The 21588-nt window shown below is 37.1% G+C and overlaps 1 protein-coding gene across 1 annotated transcript in view; it reads right to left on the bottom strand.

Annotated features, from left to right (window-relative positions):
* Il13ra2 (interleukin 13 receptor subunit alpha 2) overlaps positions 1-15382 on the bottom strand; it is a 60481-nt gene extending 45099 nt beyond the window's left edge. Inside the window, exon 1 of the mRNA XM_078034351.1 lies at positions 15328-15382. The gene's annotated coding sequence lies outside the window, so the exon portion shown is untranslated. The remainder of the gene's footprint in view (positions 1-15327) is intronic.
* Positions 15383-21588: the final 6206 nt, after the last annotated feature.

Raw genomic sequence — 21588 nt, 5'->3', positions numbered from 1 at the left:
TTTAGAGACAGGGTCTCACTGAGTTGCTTAGCGCCTCGCTTTTGCTGAGGCTGGCTTTTATCCTCCTGTCTCAACCTCTCGAGCTGCTGGGAATACAGGCATGCGTCACTGTGCCCAGCTCTCAGAGAACTTTTGGATGCTTTTCTAGAATAGATGAGATGTCAGTTATTCATTCCAAAATAAGAATGACAAGATTAGGTCCAGTTTCCATACCACCTAATATTCCAAAGGATAAAAATCATCTCTTTTGCTTTAGAACACAGGTTCAGACCTAACAGAGTCTTTCAGATTCTAAAGATGTATTTTACATTAAATACATAAACAACAAGTAAAAAGCAAGAAGTCTGAATGAAGAAGGGGAATGTATACATTCTTTTCTCCATTATGAACTTTATGTTTTACTCCTAAGATGTTTCTTACCCTGTCTTTTCATTTGTATTCATTTCTATAGTTAATGCTTCTCCCTGAATTGAACTTGGAAAGACAGGAAGAAGCTAATTGTTTAGAGAATTTAGCATTTGCTTTTCAGATATCAGCTACTTTGGCTCTCTTGTAATCATTTTTTGTCAGAAAGTATTTATCAGACCTACATAGAGGATTTTATTATCAGAATTGCAATTCCAATGAACTAATTTGTCTTCTTTATTAAAAACAAACAAGAAAAACTCCAGTAAATTTTTTTCAAGCTTCTTGTTTTCCCTGAATCTTCTATCACTTGCAAATATTTTATCATACTATAACTTAACTTTCAATGCTATGGATCCAGTTTCAAGGTATTCTTATTATATCCATAATATTAGAGAGATACAATTCAAAATAATACAGGCATAATATCTTGGAAAGATACAGTGCCTTTGTTTGTAGATATGCAAGCCGTCATTTCAATTTAGTTAATAAAATACAATTTAATTATGCACCATGTCTCAGTTGTTAAAGTTCATTAGATAGTCTCTTCTCTTTTTTAAAAAATATTTATTGTTTAGGTGTAGATGGACACAACACAATGCCTTTATTTTCTCTTTTTATGTGGTGCTTGAGGATCGAACCCAAGTTCCGCCCTTGCTAGGGGAGCGCTCTACCACTGAGCCACAATCCCAACCCTAGATAGTCTCTTTTTGATTTGTTAACTCAATGAAAGTATAAGCTAAACTTTGTTCCTTGGTGAGAGAAATACACTAAAAAGACAATTCATTTTGATTTACTAAAAGTCCTATTTGAATGCTTTCTAGTGGAATCAACAAAAATATACTCTTAGCTTTGGAATTGCTAATGATCCTTCTATACTTGGTCCTTGTCATTCTTTAATCTCTGCTAGAGACAATGGGCATGTTGTAACTCCTAAGAAAAAGCTCTAGGAGTAAACATGAATGAGGCAGAGAAAAGAGGCTGGGCAAGACTAGTTGGGAAAGCCCCTCCTTAGCTGGAGGCTGGTCTACCGCAAAATTGGGAGCGAATATAAACCTAAATTTGATGCACAACAGGGTCAGTGTCACCCAAGAGACACAGTGAAGAGATATATAAAAGCCTCAGGGGAAGGAATTTCTCCAGGACAATTAGGGCCAAGTCATTCTTTTGGGAAAACTGGGCAAGATGATACAAATTGTTCTGAAAGTAGTCAGCAATTCCTGGAAAGGGGCCAGCAGAAACTAGGTAAAAAGATTTAAACCTAAGCCCCAATTTCAGATCAGAGTCAATTAAAAAAAATGGTGGGTCAATGGATCAGAGTTAAAGCATGATGCTTATGAAGGTTCCCATGGGCTTAAATCAAATCCAAAGGCAGAGCACACACTAGGCCATTTTCAGATTTCTATCTGCTTACGAAGAATGGATCAGATTGGCACTGATACTTCCTAGTCAGACATCATTAAATGCAGCTAGGGTAGGGCTGGGATAAATAAGTACCTTCCATGGCTTCTCTAGCAAGGACATCTAAACTATTTTATCCATTATCTCCCTCATATAACCAAGTAGATACTATTTCATTTTTACAAATGAGCATAACTCAAGTCTCAAAATAGCTAAGAGGTAGATCACTTGCCTACCAAGTACAAGACCTTAGTATCATTCAAAAAAAAAAAGCTGGGTGCTGGCGCATGCCTGTAATCCCAGTGGCTAGGAAGGCTGAGGCAGGAGGCTCGCAAGTTCAAAGTCAGCCTCAGCAACAGCAAGGCACTAAGCAACTCAGTGAGACCCTGTCTCTAAATACAATACAAAATAGGGCTGGGGATGTGGTTCAGTGGCCAAGTGCTTCTGAGTTCAATCCCTGGTACCCCTACCCACCAAAAAAATGTTTCCATAGGTTAAGTTACTCTCCAAAAGTCAAAATTCAGAAGACATAAAATCCAGGTCACCTAGATTTGACACCTAGTTTTGTGCTTTTTTTACAAAGTCAATCCACTGCCAAAATTTTCTGACCTCTCAATAGCTAAAATCATTGACTATCAGGGGTCATGATATCTCTTTCATTGTGTAAAAGCTCTGTAACACTAAGTACTCTGTTGACCATCAGAACAGGAAATAAGTATTTCTGAACTGTTATTCAAATGAGGAAATCAGCAGAGTCAATATAGTTGTTTTTTTGTATCCATGGAGACTGGTTCCAGGACATCCCTCATACGAAAATCGAAGGTACTCAAATCCCTTACATAAAATAGCATAGTATTTGTATAAAATCTACGTATATCCTCCCTTATACTTTAGATCATCTCTAGATTGCTTATAATTCCTAGTGCAATATAAATCTATGCAAATAGTTCTTATACTGTGCTGTATAAGGAAAAATGATAAGAAAAATAAGTCTGTATATGTGCAGCACAGACCCAACATTAAATTTAAAAAATATATTTTCTATCCATGTTTGTTTGAATCCATAGATGTGGAACCCAAGATAAGGGAGCGGGGACCACTGTATTTAATTCCTCAAACTGTTATTGAAGTAGGAGTTTAGGGATAGCAAGATGGTGGAGGAGGGATCCAAGAATAAGGCCAGCTGGAGTACAAGATGTAGATGAGTCATCATATTTCTGTTTAAGATAAGCCCTACGGGCCAGGGATATAGCTCAGTTGGTAGAGTGTTTGCCTTCCATGAACACGGCCCGGGGTTCAATCCTCAGCACCACACAAAAAAGATAAGTCCTATTACCATGAGAGTCCCCCACACACAAGGGCTTGGCTTAACAACATGACAAGTGTGCCATAAATTTTGTATTCTAATCAGATGAAAAGTAAGTAACCAATGGAAACTATATTCTAGTTAGGTGAAAATAAATTAACCAATGGGTACAAATGCAGCTAGGTCTTCAATCACAGCTCAGCATATAAAAGATATACTTGGGCCCTTGAGGGCCCCTCCTTTTCCCCCTCCCTCAATCTGCTTTACAGAGTGTTGCTGTCTTTTTTACTTTCAATAAATCTATGCTCTGTCTCTTAGTTGTGCTTATCTTGCTCAGTTCTTCTTCTCCTTCTCCTTCTTTTGTACCAGGGAATGAACCCAGAGGGACTTAACCACTGAGCCATAATTCCAATCCTTTTTATTTTTTATTTAGAGACAGGGTCTCACCAAGTTGCTTAAGGCCTTAATAAGTTGCTGAGGCTGGCTTTGAACTTGTGATCCTCCTGCCTCAGCCTCTTGAGCCTCTGGGATCACAGGTGTGTTCCTCAGGACTGGTTCTTGTTCTTGATGTCATTAGGGAAACACGGAACCTGAACTCCAACTGGATACCCTGCAGGTATCATTATTTCCTTTGTAAGATTAAAGAGTATTACATAGACAAAAACAAGAAAAATAAACAACCATTGATTATTTAGTGTATATGTATGTATATATGTACACACATGATTTTTAACAAAATTTTAAATTTGATAGGAGTTTTGAAACATTCATTAAATGTCTACTTTTAAGATTCCAAGGGTGTTTTGTTTTGTTTTGTAGTACGGGAGATTAAATCCAGAGGCACTGTACCACTGAGCTACATCCCCAGCCCTTTTTATTTTTTTTTATTTTGAGTCAAGGTCTCACTAAGTTACATAGAGCCTCCCGCTAAGTTGCTGAGGCTGGCCTCCAACTTGCAATCCTCTTGCCTCAGCCTCCCAAGTAACTGAAATTACAGGTTCGAACCACTGCACTCAGCTTCCAAGAGCCTTAAATCATAATGTCCTTGGAAAATTGACTTGAAAAGTTATTTGGTAGTGGTATATATTATACAGAAGAGTCCTGAAAAGAAAAATATCTTGTGAGATGGAGGGCATAAAGGCTGCCTGCTTTCTCCCAAATCTAGTTTTATTTTTGCTGAAGCCAGTTTATAATTTCTAAACTCTTCTCCAGACTAGCACAGACAACATCTGGAGACAACAGCTGAGATTCCCAAGAAACCCACAGAAGCCAGGGAGATACAGTTAGCAACATTAGGGTACAGTCTCCAGATGCTTGTCTGGAATAAGAATTAACACCAAACAGGCCAGGGGTGTAGCTCAGTGGTAAAGCATTTGCCCAACTTTCAAGAGGCCCTGGGTTCTATCTCCAGCATCACATAAGTAAATAAAAATTCAAACATTATTAAAAGCCAGGCACTATGGCTCCTGCCAGCTACTTGGGAGGCTGAAGCTGGAAAATCACAAGTTAAAGGCCAGGCTTGGCAACTTAGTGAAACCCTACCTTATAATTAAAACAAACAAACAAAATAAAACACAGAAAGGGCTTGGGATATAGTTCAGGGGTAGGATGCCCCTGGGTTCAATCACTAGTACTGCAAATGAATAAATAAATAAGGAATTAGCATCAAACAGGCTTGAATACAGTCCACAGAGGTCAGCAGAGTCAGATTATTTTCCAGTGGACATTTACAAGTCAACACCAAGAGAGATGCCAGAGTACAAAGATGAGTTAGAAGTTGTCTCATGTTGCTCATGTTGTTCCCTAGGAAGAGGGATAGAAGCTACAAGGTATTGAATATTTATAGTAGAGTTGAGAAGAATACTCTATAACAGAGGGAATCATTGGTACCTAAGGGAGCTCAGAGGCGAGAACAACCAATTCTACCTGTGCAGTTGTTAGGCAGGGGCTAGCAATAAGCAGTGAAATTCATGATAAGATTGCAAAGTGTTCCTTAAGTTATTTTAGGGACTTCTTTTTTGGGGGGTGGTGGTACCAGGGATTGAACTCATGGGCACTTAACCACTGAGCCACATCCCCAGCCCTATTTTTTATTTTATTTAGAGACAGGGTCTCACTGAGTTGCTTAGTGCCTCATTTTTGCTGAGGCTGGCTTTGAACTCATGATCTTCCTGCCTCGGCCTCCTAAGCCCCTGGGATTACAAATATATGCCACAGTGCCCAGCTTTAAGGTCTTTAAAATATCCTCAGAGTGGATGAGAAATCCAATTAATCTGTAGAAAATAAACAAAGCAAGGGATTCCAACTAGCTGGAAATCACATTTAGAGAAAAGAATTAATGGGACTAACTCTCGACAGGGTCCATTGAGGTGGATGTGAAGCTAAGAACTATGGCTCTAGGTGACTCCATTTTCTGGCAAGGAAAATTCCTTTAGTAGTGCAGGCACACTAAGGTAACTTCTGACCAGCCATTGACCCCAGTGCTCACAGTACCATGGAATTGACTTGTAGATGAAGCCCTCCTAAATAGGATGGCCACCATGACAGTTCTAAGAGAAGACCAACTAAGGTCAAAAACTCCACCACCCTATATGAAGGAGGAGTTGAACACCTGATTGGCAAAGAGTATAGAAGGTGGTCCCCAGTTCTCCTGGTGAACATCAAACAGTAATAAACTTGGAGACAATGTTGTCTCCTTTGTTGTTCTTTGCACAGAGTCCCTTGTACATACTGAGGCAACTCTTTGGAGGCTGGAGGCCGGTAGCCACAGGTTCCAACCAGAGGGTTGGAACTTTCAGCCTCACCCTTGACCTCCAGGGAAGGTCAGGGGCTAGAGATGGAGGTCATCAACATTAGCCAATGATTTAATCAATCAAGTCTACATCATGGAGTCTCCATGAAAATCCTAAATGAAACACTCCAAGACTTTGGTGTAGACAAAGATTTTTTTGAATAAGACCTCAAAAGCACAGCAATAAATAAAAGCAAAAATGAATGGGATATCAGAGGAGCTTCTGCACAGCAAAGGAAACAATGGGCAGTGAAGACAACCTTCGTAATGGAAGAAAATATTTACAAACTAACCATCCAACAAAGGATCAATATCCAGAAAACATAAGGAACTAAAACAGCTCAATTAAAAAAATAATAATAATCCAATTTGAAAATGGGCAAGTGATCTGAACATTTATTTCTCAAAGAACTACAGATGGCCAATAAATATATGAAAAAAATGATCCATGTCACTATTCATCAGAAAAATGCAAATCAAAAATACAATGAGATATCATCTCATTTCAGCTAGAATGACTATTATAAAAAAGATGAAAGATGGTGGTGTACGCTTATAATCCCAGAGGTTCCAGAGGCTAAAACAGGAAGATTGTGATTTCAAAGCCAGCCTCAGCAAAAGCAAGGTCGTAAGCAACTCAGTGAGACCCTGTCTCTAAATAAAATACAAAATAGGGTTGGGGATATGGCTCAGTGGTCAAGTGCCCCTGAGTTCAATCCCTTGTACCCCCACCCCCGCCCACAAAAAATGAAAGATGAATGTTGCTGAATGAAATACTGGGATGCTACAAGGAATTAAACATGAACTCAGAAGTAACTCGGTAAGGCAAACTACTTCTGCAGAGGGTGTACTATCAAACCTGGCAAGCAAACACACTTGCGTAGGCAGTCCACTTTTTTTATGTGTAACACAGAATTGCCCCTTGCTCTGATGGAAAGAGCTCAGGGCTACAATCTACAAGACTAGCTAATTTGAAAATTGGGGAGGGTAAACAGAAGGTCTATAGTTAAAATGGCTATGATTGGATTGTATATCCCAATTAATGCTAAATACTATATTTTGAAAATAGACCATCAGACTTTCTATTTCTCACATGAAGATGAGGAGGAAAGAGAACTGTTGCATACCATTGGTGGGAGTGTAAATTAGTATAGCCATTATGGAAAACAGTATGGAGGTTCCTCAAGGAATTAAAAATAAAATGATGATATAACTCAACAATTCCATTACTAGGTCTATATCCAATAGAAATGAAGTCATTATGTTGAAGAGACATCTGCACTCCAATGTTCATTGTAGTACTAATTCACAATAGCCAATAAATGGAAACAATCTAAGTGCTCATGAACTAATGAATGGATAAAGAAAATCTACCTAAAGGAATACTATTCTGCCATAAATAGAATGAAATCCTGTCATTTGTAGCTACTTGGATGGAACTGATGAAGGATATGTTCAGTGAAAAAAGCCAGTCATAGAAATACAAGTCTGGAATATTCTCACTCATTTGTGGAAGCTGAAAACTTGATCTCATAGAAAAGAGTAGAATAGTGGTCACTAGAACCTAGTGAAGGGAGTGGGGAGGGGGAACAGAGAGAGGTTAGATAACAGATTCCAAAAAAATGGAAGAAATTAGTTCTTGTATCCTATATAGTAGAGTAACTATAGTTAAAAATAATTTATAATATAATTCATAACAACTAAGAGTTCGAAGTTTCTCAACAAAGAGAAATGATAATTATTAGAGAAGATGGAAAACCTAATTACCTTGATTTGACCATTATGTATTGAATACATGCACTGAATTATACTGTACCCCATAAATGTATACAAATATTATTTTAGGAAATTTTTTTAAAACCTAAAAACAAACCAAAACAAAAAACTAAATGAGAGTTCACTCAGAGAGCTCCAGGTTGACAAACACATCTTTTTTTTTTTTTTTTTAATATTTATTTTTTAGTTCTCGGTGGACACAACATCTTTGTTGGTATGTGGTGCTGAGGATCGAACCCTGGCCACACGCATGCCAGGCGAGTGCGCTACCACTTGAGCCACATCCCCAGCCCAACAAACACATCTAAGTGCTGGAACAATGGCATGAGCCTAGAGAGGACGTGGAAGCTCCAAATTGCTCTATCCTATACCTTGCCCTACACAACTCTTTCATTTGTTGTATCCTTTAGGATAAACTGGTAGTGCTAAGTAAAGTGTTTTCCTGAGTTCTTGGAGTTATTCTAGTAAACTATTGAACCTGGGGGTGGGGGGTGGGTATGGGAACAGCCAAATCACAGCCAATTGGGCAGAAACACTGGGACTTGCTATTGGCATCTGAGGTAGGTGCAGTCTTGTGGGATTGAGCCTCTTATCTCTGGGGTTTTTATTAACTAAGTATAGCTAACATCAAAATTGAATTGAGTTGTTGGACACCCAGTTGATATCAGAGAATCTGAGATTTAGAGAATTGGTGGGTGTCAGAAAACACCCTAGAGCAGTCAGCCTTTATCAGTCATATTGCTCACCTTCTGCAAAGGCCTATATCTTTTAGGAAGTTAATCAAGATAAATTTGTCTGGAAAACTGTGGCTGAGTCTGCTAATTATTTCCCAGTATCTATTCTCCTATTTTTTTTTTCTTTTAGTGATAGAAATTCATGAGTTTTAGCTGTGGGCACAGTCTCCCTGTTAGAGACTGCATTTTTCTTTTTCTATTTTAAAATATTTTTTAGTTGTCGTTGGATACAATATCTTTAATTAATTTATTTATTCTTATGTGGTGTTGAGGTTTGAACCCAGGGCTTTGCATGTGCTAGATGAGCGTTCTACTGCTGAGCCACAACCCCAGCCTGAGACTGCATTTTTCAGATTTCACTGCAGTTTGGTTCGAAGATAAGACTAAAATTTGGACAATGATAAGCAAAAAGTGACATGTACTTTTCTTTCCCTCCTCCTACTCAATCAGCAAGCTATAACCCAGCTGTGAAAGTGGGCACCTTATTGGACCACCAGGTCAACATACTAGGAGATGGGCAGAAAAACAATGCAGAAGGATCCTGGGCCTTGGGTGACCTGCACCAGTGCTGCCTATCTGCCTTTTAACATGTTGCTTCAGTCTGAAGTCTCTTGATCATAGCAACTTACCCTGTACCCAATATAGAATAAAATCTTCATTAAAGCACTAATGGATATTAAAGTGTTCTTCACAAGTATATTAACACATGGAATCCAAAAATTAAAAGATACACTAAACCTAAAGGGGAATATGTGCTAATGAAGTTTCAAACCCAGTGATAGTTAGGGGAGTGTTTCACTTAGCTTTTTGTTGAGGACCAAAATACTTGTTAAGAACAACACAGAGGAGAAAAAGTTTATTTTGGCTCATGGTTTCAGAGGCTTAGTCTGTGGTGGGCAGACTCCATAGCTCTGGGTCCCAGGAGAGGCAGAAGGGCATGGCAGAGGAAAGTAACTCAGGAACATAGAACCAGAAAAAGAGAAAAGCTCCACTCACCAGGGACAAAATATAAACCCCAAAGGCATGCCTCCAGTGATCTGCTTCCTCCAACCATACCCTACCTGCCTACAGTTGCCACCCAGTTAATCCATATCAGTGGATAAGTCTACTGATAGGTTACATCTCTCATAATCAAATCATTTCACCTCTGAAAATTCAAGTACTGTATCACATGAGCTTTTGGGGTATACTTTATATATAAACCATAACATGGAGGTTTGTCTTCTACTTATTGCTTTGATTTTCCTTTAAATACTAACAAACAGTAATTGCTTACTGTCACTCTTTTTTGGGGAGGTTACAGGGATTGAACTCAGGGGCACTCAACCACTGAGCCACATCCCCAGCCCCAATTTGTATTTTATTTAGAGACAGGGTCTCACTGAGTTGCTTAGCACCGCCCGCCCCCCCCACTTTGCTGAGGGTGGTTTTGAACTCATAATCCTTCTCCCTCCGCCTCCTGAGACACTGGGATTACAGGTGTGTGCCACCGCACCTGGCCTATCACTCCTTTAAGATCAACACTGACTAAACTTTCACGTGTCTCTCACCTTGGTATTAATTCCATTAGTTAAGGGAATAGTGCCTTATTTGTCTCTATAAATCTAGTTCCTAGAGTACAACAAATGTTCAATAATGCAAGATATTCATGGAATACAACCCAATTTCCAATTTTTTTAGTTCTTATACACATAATTTTATTCTAATAATGTAAATAAAGGAAAACAATAAAAATTACATAATAGACTATACTGTTAGTCTAAACTAATGTCAGACAGTATGTTCAATAATTACTCAGGTTTTAGTCCTCACAACAACCCTGTTATGTAAATACTACTATAGTAGTCTCCTCTTATCAGCAGGGGATACATACAAGTACCCCCAGTCGATACCTGAAATCATAGATAGTACTGAGCCCTGTATATATGCTTTTGTCTATATATACATATCTATGATAAAGTTTAATTTAGAAATTAGGCATAGCAAGAGATTAACAATAATTAAATAAAATTGAATAATTACAATGATGTGTTATAATTAAAGCTATGTTTTGTTTTTGTTTTGTGGTGCTGGGGATTGAACCCAGGGCCTTGTGGATGTGAGGCAAGCATTCTACCAACTGAGCTATATCCCCAGCCCTAAGGCTATATATTCTTATTGTGCTGTTCTCACCCTTCTTCTCACCCACAGTTGATAATGGGTAACTTAAATCATGGAAAGACAAACCTCAGACAATGTAAGGACTACTGTATTGACATTCCTATTTTACACACGAGAAAACTCAGGGTTGGCCAAGTTAAATAACTTTCCCAAGGTCTCACATTTAGGAAGGAAATCATTATAGACATAAAATAGATTTCAGAAGATCAGTTTGAATGTAGTAAATTATCTATCAGAGAATTTATTAATCAATCATATTTCTAAATTTGCTGTTGTCAAAAATTCAAACACAAGGGTATAACTTCTCCCACAAAATTACATACATCCATTATCTAGATTCAAAATTACTAAAATAACAAATTTTATTTATTAATCTATCATGAAATGAGAACTGCTATTCCTCCATTCAAAAAAATCAAGAAGTTTTCATCTTCACAGAGTCTTAAACTAGTTAAGACTGAAACAAATTTAAAATCTTTAACTCCCTCTTTGACAGACAAGGAACTGAAGGCCCTAAAAGGAGAGATCTAATCAAGTTAGTTAATGACAAAGTCTATATAAAAATCCATTTCCATATATCACACTGCCATTTTAGTATTAAATATTCTTTAATTTATTTGAACCATTTGAAAATAATCCACAGAATATGATAGAACCTTTTTCTATATAAATTCATTAAAATAGACTAGGCTATTCTTCAATATTGCCAGATATGATGAGCCTTTGTTACCTAAATTTTTTTTCCAAGAATATAAAATTACAAAACCACTTTTTACCTTTGATCCCCTCTAGTGTCTAAATGGCACTAAATGGCAGTAGATTTTCAATGAAAAGAGTTCTGAGAAAAAATTGTATAAAATTTTACCAACAAATAGTGATCTTTCTTGGTTTCTCTTTGGTAATCCTGAGACAGGAACAAACACATGATGAACTTTTTAATCAACTATTAACAGGAAACCAGAGTGTACACATGTGGATACTTGGATTAAGTCTTAATAAAATTAGGAAGTTAAGACTCAGCTGGAGTCTGAACAATGAGCAGAAAATTCCTAACAGCCAGCACACACCATAATTTTCAAGAAAAATAAAAATCGAAAATGCATATTAATTTTTTCAAGTTGTCATTTTAATAATGGCATGTGTGTTTTAAAAATGCTTCAATGGATTACTAAACAGCATTTTGAAACCATTTCATCTACAAATCTTTCCATGGAATTTAGAACAAAATCACAGATTTTAGGAATCACACTGTCTATTAACACTGAATTGAAGTGGTATTATCACCAGAAAAGAGAACAGCGAAATTGCTTACAGTTAATATTAGGATGATCTCATGAACTATTTTACATTGGCAGTGTGTCTTTGAAGAAATGTTTTAGTTATTTGCTCAGACTAAGATCTACTCTCTCCCTAGTTATTGCCATTTAGTGCTTAATTCATTTATTGAGTTGGTCAGTCAGTTATTTTTTTCAATAAATAGTTATTGAATTCTGTGCTAGATAATTGAGAAATAGGAATGAACACATTCCTGAACTCATTAAGCCTACATTCTCGTAATGGAGACAGACCATAAACACATAAACAAGCAAAAATATATTAGGGGGATGGGGTTATGGCTGGGTGGTAGAGTGCTTGCATAGCATGCTTGCGTAGCACGTATGAGGCACTGAGTTCCATCCCCAGCACCCCAAACAAACAAACAAACAAAAAAACCTAAACAAACTGTTGAGAGCAGAGCTGCAAACTATTTTCCTTGGTTCTTTGCTGCTTTCTAGCACACACATGTGGCCCAAATTTAGAAGACATGGAAAAACTGACAGAAATACAGATGTACACACTAAATTAATCAACCTGTTTTATCCCATGGTATGCTGGCTAAGAACCTTAAATCTAGAGCCAATCTGCCTGGGCTTGAATCTCAGCTCCATCATTTACTAACCATATGACCCCAGAGAAAGTTTTCTATGCCTCAGTTTCCTCATCTTTAAAACAAGGATAGACAATATAGCGCTTGCTTTACAAGGTTATAGTAAGAATTAAGTGAAATAATATGTGTAAAGCACCTGCTATGTGCCTGGAACATAGTAAGCCTATATGTGAATTATGTAATTGGAAGCTTTGATTGGAAGGGTGGGCAGCAGGGTGAATGAAATAAAATTGATCTGTCCATTAATTTGCCAGGATTTACCCCTTTATGGGTAGGGTAAATCCCAATACTGGCATCCCTTCTTTGTATCAAGCTCCCAAAGCAGGGATTTTTTGCTCTGAAAAAAAAAACCCATTGATACTCACATAAAGTACTCAAGAGGGCTATGTGGGGAAGAAGCAGGTCTGTGTTATTCTTTCATATTTGCATACCATGACTAATTCTCATCTCAAGGATTTTGCACAACACAGTGACTAGGACTGGTATAGGTTAGTGATGTATAATGAATAACTGTATGAACACAGGAATGCATGTTAGGGTGAAATAATAATTCTCAGAAGAGAGATGAAACACAATGATGAAATAACAAAAGGGAGGGAGATAGGGAATTGCCAAATCACCACAAGACTCATGGCCACACTTGGCAACTGTGCAGAAGCCTCTTGGATTTTTTTTTCCCCTTAGCAAATGAAACATTTTCTGTAAATACTTCACAGAAATTCCTCAAGTCCCACCGTTGAAACATGAGGTTCCTCCTCTGGAGAAAATAAAGCAGGGAGTATTTCAGGATAGACATCCGTAGATAATTCAAAGTCCCCAAACATCAAATAACAGATCCCTTCCTTGCTTCATCAATTCCATATGCCAGAATGGGTTGCAGAAACTCAGGAATACAGAAGACGAAATAAAGAAGTTTAAGGAAGCCAGTGAAGAAAACCAGTGATCATTTCTACTTTCTTCCGAAGGTTTGAAACAACAAATTAGGAAAACAGAGTAGTAGAGAAAATCCCACAAAATTTTTAAGTAAAATTAGTCACACATATTAACTTGATTTCTGCCTGCTGGCAAGGTATTTATAGAGACTTAAATATTCTTTGCACTCTTCAATTAGTATTACGTTGTCATTTTTTTTTCCAAATCCAATGCAATCTCCACTTAGCAACCATAAGATCAAAATGCAAGTTGGGCTGGGTTAGTCTTCTGCTTAAAACATATTCAACTACTTTTCAATTTCTGCATGGTATCCAAGATTCCTCATGATTAAGCCTCTGCTTATCTTTACTCAGATCTTTTAATGTCTCAATAAAGTCATACTAAACACTTTGCCTTTCCCTAAATATTATTTGAATTTCTTATGAAGCTTCATTACCTTTGAATTAGAACCTCCCTCAAAATATAGGACAAGCATGTTGACAAAAAGTCTAGTTAGAAAATACTTTTAATAATCAAAGGAGAAGATAGAGATTTTCATATTTGTCATTCAAAACTCCACTCAACCCTTTTCTGAAACCCATAACCTGGGTTTCTAAAGACTCATGGAAAAATGCTTTCCTCGCCTGGATCATGCATGTGATCCCAGCAATTTTGTAGGCTGAGGTAGGAGGATCTCAAGTCTGAGGCCAGGCTGGGCAACTTAGCAAATCCTGTCTCAAAACTTAAAAAAAAAATAAACATAGCTCCATGGTAGAGTGCTCCTGCGTTTAATGCCCAGTTTAAAAAAAAAAAAATGCTTTCTTCCATTTAGTAGACTGCATCATAATTGTCTGTTTATCTCTCTACCTTCTGAAATGGGACTGGACTGTGAGATTCTTGAGGATAAGAAATATGTATTTGAGTTCTTTTAGTGCACATTTGGTGGAAAGGGTGGGTCAGAGGGAGGAAAACTATGAGAGAAGAAAGTAGAGAGGGCTAGAGTTATCTGAAAAGAAGCAGAATTTGAGATGGGCCCAGAAAACATGGCTTTTCTTCAGGAAAAAATCAATGATAATGTGTAAATTTGGGTCATCTGCTTTTTTCTTCATCTAATGTATCCATGACATAAGCCTTTCACATTATCATAAGCCCTTTAGGCTGCCACATTGCTTAACAAATCTCATTCGCTTTGTTGCCCAAATGCTTCACCACATAGACCCGTTCTCTAGCTCCTAGCTGCATAGATGCTGTTTAATATGGACATTTAAGAAAAGAATTCAATAGTCGTGAACATTCTTTTTAATACGATTTGATGGCCAATATAGGCCACGTATAATTTCTTAACTATTGTCTATGATATTATATTTAATAAGATGCAAATTCTTATTATACCAAGCATTTGTTTCTATTTCCATGCATGGTAAATCAGTATCTTTCCTTTCTCCTTCTCCCTGCTTATATTCTAGAATTCCAAAAGTAAAGGGTCCTCTTTAAAGTCATAGGAAATATCTCCTGCATTAGTCTCCCTTGGAGATGGTACACTTCTTGTGTCCCTCTTCTGAATCACTCTCACTTCCATATGACTGTCCGTGGACTACTGGATTTTTAGTTCTAACAGACATATACAAACTCATGCTACTTTACCAGACAAATAACCATGAAAATGGAGCAAGGTATAATGATACGCATTTAAAGAACTCTATATTGTGAATTAGGGACCTGAGTTCTGGCCTTAATGCTCCTATTAGCTTAGGCAATGACTTTCATCAACAGTAAAGTAAGCTAGATGACCTTAAGTGTCAAATTCAACTCTCATTACGCTCCACAAAATACCTTTAGATAGATTTTACTTTATTATTATAAGTACATTTAGTTTATACAATTTATTATAAATTTTTAAAAAATTAAAACTTACCTTTTCAAATGTGCGTGGGATCCACCTACTTCTTGTGAATTATCTTTACCAGCCCTATGTAAAGAGAGCAATATGGGTTAAAAGCAAATCAACTTACAGGCAAAGAAACTTTAATCTGTAAAATTTCTGATGGTATCTGTGGAAAAGAAAATAGTCAAATAAATACTGTTTTATAAAACATTTTAGATAATATAACTTGTGTGGACTGGCATAGCTCACGTTGTATTCCTTCCTTTTAAAGAAACTGGGTAATATTGATACTAATTATCATAGATGAGATGATAATTACTCAGACAATAAAAATATATACTAATCATTATTCAGACTTCCATAAGTATTATGTTTGGAAGTGAGAGGAGACAACTAAAGATTATAGTTTTTATAGAAGATATCCTTTTTAAAAAAATATCACTTAATCAGGCTAGCGATACAGCTCAGTTGGTAGAGTGCTTGCCTCGAATGCACAAGGCCCTGGGTTTAGTCCCCAGCACCACCAAAAAACAAACAACAAATATATAGAGATATACACACACACCCACACCCACACACATATATATGTATATACTGGTTATATATTGGTTAAGTGATACACACACACACACACACACACACACACACACACACACACACACATACACACACACACACATATATATCACTTAACCAATATTTGAGGTGCAAAGAAGACCAGTTGTACTACAGTATTAAATAAGGACAATGTGGTTCCAAAAGTGCTGGTGCACAAAGTCATACAGAAGAAACCTTACGGTCACTAGGTCTTGCTGCTACACTCAAATCACCATGGACAGATTAGACTCGCCTATTTATGAACCTCTCTAGAGGAAAAGATTCCACAACTTTCCTCAAGAACCATTTCCAATATTTCGCAATCAAGATTCCTCTTCAAGTGTAACCAAAATCTTTCATGGCCCTTCTTAAGTCCATTTAATCATCTAAGAATAATGAAAATATTTATTGACCCTCTCTTGCATCTGAGTCATTGGTACATTTTAGGACAAGAATTAAAGTGTAACTCAGGCTTCTCTTCTGGGTCAATGAATACAGTTCCTTTACTGTTCCCCTCAGAAGGCATCTCTTATATTCTGTGTCTGTTTCTTTAGATAAATGTCTTACTTCAGGATTCTGGTGAGATCTGCCTGCATTTGATTTTCTCTTCCTGTGTTTTGTACTCTAAACTTGGTATTTATAATTTTGATGGAGTCTACAGTTTCTGCTCCTTCCTTAACATTATCTTTTAGAATAGTATAAAGAAATATTGCTCAGATTTATCCAAAATATAGTTCATTACCACAGTGTAAAAACAATACAAATTAAAAAGTCCTGGCTCCCACTCACAAAAGAAAACAAGGGCAATGCAGTTTTAGTTTGTGGTATCCTGTCTGGAGGCCAAGAAATTATTCAAGTGGTATTTCTCAGGAAACAAATGTTTAGACTCCTGGGAGGAAGCCAGAAAGCTGGAGTGGTGATGCGGTTCTTGGCTCTCCAAGTCTTATGTCACCAGAGAAATATTTTGGCTCAGCACTAGATCCTCGTCCTCATTTCCAATCCACTTCAGCTTGTAAAGTTAAGTTCTTTGGAGAATTGCTAGGACATTCCAAGGTGTATTTTTATGGCTTCCTTGTCATATGTTATAAATTTGAAATTTGAACTTTTGGAATTTATGAAGGTACAAAGACTGTCTTTATAACATACTGCTCACTAACACAAGATCTAATGACTCTCTAGGGCTTCTGTCTTCCATTGCTGAATGACATTCTCACAAGGAAAGGAAATGGTGCTGGCTGAATTTAATGCTGACATGGGGACTAACCATAACATGGACAGAATAGATATCACTATTGTAATGAGCTTGAAGAGTCTGTAAAAGATCAGTTTAGAGGCCAGTTTCAGTGGTACACACACCTGCAATCCCAGTGATTTGGGAAGGCTGAGGCAGGAGGATTTTAAGTTCAAGGCCAGCTTCAGCAAGTTAGTGAGACTGTCACAAAATAGGGTTGGGGATGTAGCTCAGTGTTACATAAAGCACTCCTGGGTTCAATCCCCAGTACAAAAAAAGAAAGAAAGAAGTTCATCTAAATCAGGATCTCACTTGCTCCTTTAGGTTCTCAATTATCTCTTCAAAAGATCTACCTTGTTGCCACTCTATTTAGAATTGCAATCTGTACCACCCTCATTCCCGGCAGTACACCTACTATTCTTTTTGATTGAGTGAGTGAGTGAGTGAATTTTTGTGTGTGGTGCTGGGGATTGAACCTAGGGCCTTGTGCATGTAAGGCAAGCACTCTACCAACTGAGCTATATCCCCAGCCCTGTATTTTTTATTTTTATATTTTGGTACTAGGGGTTGAACCCAGGGGCCTTTTACCACTGGGATACACCTCAGCCCTATTTATTTTTATTTTTAAAATTTTGAGACAGGGTCTTGCTCAGTTGCTTAGGGCCTCTCTACATTGCTAAGGCTGGCTTTGAACTTACGATATCCCTGCCTCGCTTCTTGAATCCCTGGAATTACAGACCTGCGTCATGGTGCCTGGCTATTCTTTTTAATTTAATTTAACCAATAAAATGGTAAGATTTTTGGCAGGGAGAGTTCCAGGTATTGAATTCAGGGGCACTCGACCACTGAGCCACATCCCCAGCCCTACTTTCTATTTTATTTAGAGACAGGGTCTCATTGAGTTGCTTAGCACCCTACCTTTGCCGAGGTTGGCTTTGAACTCATGATCCTGCTCTCTCAGCCTCCCAAGCTGCTGGGATTACAGACATGCACCACTGAGCCTAGCAAAATGGTAAATATTTATTGTGTATAAATTATTGCATATTTATATACTCTTCTGAATGCATATGCATTATGTATTGGTTAAATTGAGCTAATTAGCATGTACTATCTCACGTACTTATCAATTTTCTAACTGAAAATTTGTATACTCTGGCCAACATCTCACTACCTTCTGATAACCACCATTTTACTCTGCTTCTAAGAGTTCAAGTTTTTAAAATTTCACATATAAGTGAGAACATGTAGTACTCTTCTTTCTATGCCTGGCTTATTTCACTCAGCATGATATCCTCTAGTTCTACGCGTGTTGTTGCAAATGACAGATGTTCCTTTTTTTTAATATTGAGCAGTTTTCCATTGTGTATTATGTACCACATTCTCTTTATACATTCATCAGTTGATGGACACTTACTTAGGTTGTTTTATTTCTTCACTACTGTGAATAGTGCTGCAGTAAACATGGACATGCAGATGCCTCTTCAAAATACTGATTTAATTTCCTTTAAATATATGACCATTAGTGATATAGCTGGATCAAATGGAAGTTCTAGATCAAATGGTAGTTTTCCATAATGGCTGTCCTAATTTACTTTTCTACCCTTTTCTCCACATCCTCACCAGCAATTGTTATCTTTCATCTTTTTGTTACTAGCCATTTAAAAAAAACATGTACTATTTCTATTTTTTCAAAGCACATGTTTCCTTCTAATATCCAATATTAATTTATTTGCTTGTTTATCATTTATTACCTCACTCTTCTAGATTTTAAGCTCTATGAGGCTGATATTTGGGGTTATTTTGTTCACTGGTGAATCTTAAGTACCTAAAACAGTGCCATAGATATAAGTGTTCAATAAATATGTTCTAAATGAATGAATGAATTGAATAATCACTATGAAAGAATACTTGTTTTTTTGTGTGTTTTTTTTTTTTTTTGTACTAGAGATTGAACCAATGGGCATTTTGCCACTGAGCCATATCCCCAGGCCTTTTGATTATTTTTTAAATTTATTTTTTAGTTCTAATCAGTCATACATGACAGCAAAAAGCTTTTTGATTTATTGTACACAAATGGAACACAACTTTTCATTTCTCTGGTTGTACACAATGTAGAGTCACACAATATGTGCAGTCATACATAAGGTAATGATGTCCATCTCATTCCACCATCTTTCCTACCCTCATTTCCCCTTCCCCACCCCTTCCCTACCCTTTGTCCAATCAAATTTCCTCCATTCTCCCCACTTCCCCCATCCCAATTATGGATCAGCATCCACTTATCAGACAGAACATTTGGCCTTTGTTTTTTGAGACTGGCTACTTTGTTTAATGTAATATTCTCCAACTCATCCATTTACCTGCAAATGCTATGATTTTATTCTCTTTTAATGCTGAGTAATCTTTCATTGTGTATATATACCACATTTTTTTATCCATTCATCCACTGAAGGGCATCTAGGTTGCTTCCACAGTTTAGCTATTGTGAATTGTGCAGCTATAAACATTGATGTGACCAGCCCTTTTTATTTTGAGACAGGGTATCACTAAGTTGCTTAGGATCTGGCTAAATTGCTGAGACTGGCCTTAAACTTGTGATCCTCCTGTATCAGCCTCGAAAGTCACTGGGATTAAGGTGTGCACCACCCTGTCTGGTTCTTTTTTTTTTTATTAGTACATAAAAATTACACAGAATAGTGAGTTTCATTGGACATGTTCTATTTTGATAAACTAGTGAAGCCAGCAATCATCAATTAAATCATTAAGTGGAAAACAGAAATAGCAAGTATAATTAATTTAATTACAAGTTCTTATCAGATGTAGCTTTCATTTATTCAGAAATGTTGCCCAGCCGGGCACGGTGGCACATGCCTATAATCCCAGCAGCTCTGGAGGCTGAAGCAGGAGGATCATAAATTCAAAGCCAGGCTCAGCAACTCAGTGAGGACCTAAGCAATTCAGTGAGACCCTGTCTCTAAATAAAAAATAAAAAGGGCTGGGAATGTGGCTTAGTGGTTAAGCACACCTGGGTTCAATTTCCTGTAACAAAAAAAAAAAAAAAGTTGCCAAAACATCGATTCAGTGCTTATGAGCTATACTTGATTATCATTTACATGGATTTGTATATATTGATATAGATGTCTACATATGTATTTATAAACACTTAAACAAGGGTACACATGCAAGAAGCACAGGAGGGGAGCTGGGGTTGTGGCTCAGTGGTAGAGCTCTTGCCTAGCATGTGTGAGGCACTGGGTTCAATCCTCAGCACCACATAAAAATAAGTAAATAAAAATAAAGATCCACCAAAGTCTGAAAAAATATACATATTTTTTTTTTAAAAAAAGCAATAGAGGGTGAAAAAAGAGTATAGTAGAAAGAAAGTGAGAATAAAATGGGCTGTTTTGTGAAGTGGTAGGAGAGCAGGTGGTTCATGGAGAACTGAAGGGACAATACAAAAATGTTCAGGAAAAGAAATGAGAGGTTAATATTAGGGCATAATCAGAAAATATCTCACCTGGGTCTCTCATGAACCTTAAATTTGATCAGGTAGGCTAGGTCAGCCTCTCTTCACATAAACCTCATTCCTGTTCTTAAGATTCTCCATCTACTAAAACCTGAAGTTTGAATACCAATCCCCTTCCCCCCTCAGCACCACATCTTTCTGGCTTTGTTTGGCTTGATTAAACTGCTAGAGTGCATTCCTGAAACTAAAAGGAAAAACAGGTAGTCATTTACTTTACTTAAAATAGAAATGAAGTATTAGATTTGAACTGCCCTGTGACCATATGCTTCCACATTTTCAGGAAATGAGGTCTCACACAGAACAGAGTAGCTGCCCCTCTGATTTCCCCTTTGTGTTTTCCACTTTAATTCTTATCTCTAAATGAGTTCTTTTAAAGTAGAATGCACTAAAACAAGAACAAAGAGAATGCTGACACCACTTGAACTCACAGAGGCATTTGGAAATTTCTACATCTCCCTTTAAAAAAAAAAAATTCTGTGACCTTTATGGTATATTCATTCTAACAATTTATTTGCTCAAACAATTGGAGGAAAGTGTCAGCAATTCTAAAGGTAACCATGCCAAAAGACATTTATTTTAATGTCCAGTTCTTATCACTGTCTTTTTTTTTTCTTCGTTTTTCATGATATTAAGTTTCAAGAGTAGTTTACATTTGAAAAATAATACAAATGAATCAGAGCTATACATGGCTTTAAATTTTATATTTATATTTATTTTTTTACGCAAGAAGCCACTGGATTAACTAGAGCAGGAACTGTTTACCGCTTTTTCTAGATGAGAAAAATAAAAGTGCATTTTTCAAGAACATATAACCCAAAATTGTCCCCTTTGTAATAGAATTCAGGATATCTTATTTCTTGCTGACTTGAATTTGTATTTTCACTTAGCATATATTAACTGAGTAACAACCACTACAAACCCCAAAGCTATGTTCTTT

This window comes from Ictidomys tridecemlineatus, chromosome X (genome assembly GCF_052094955.1).
Source record: "Ictidomys tridecemlineatus isolate mIctTri1 chromosome X, mIctTri1.hap1, whole genome shotgun sequence".
Classification (NCBI taxonomy): Eukaryota; Metazoa; Chordata; class Mammalia; order Rodentia; family Sciuridae; genus Ictidomys; species Ictidomys tridecemlineatus.
The sequence above is the reverse complement of the archived record's forward strand: the minus strand, read 5'-3'. Positions and strand labels throughout refer to the sequence as shown.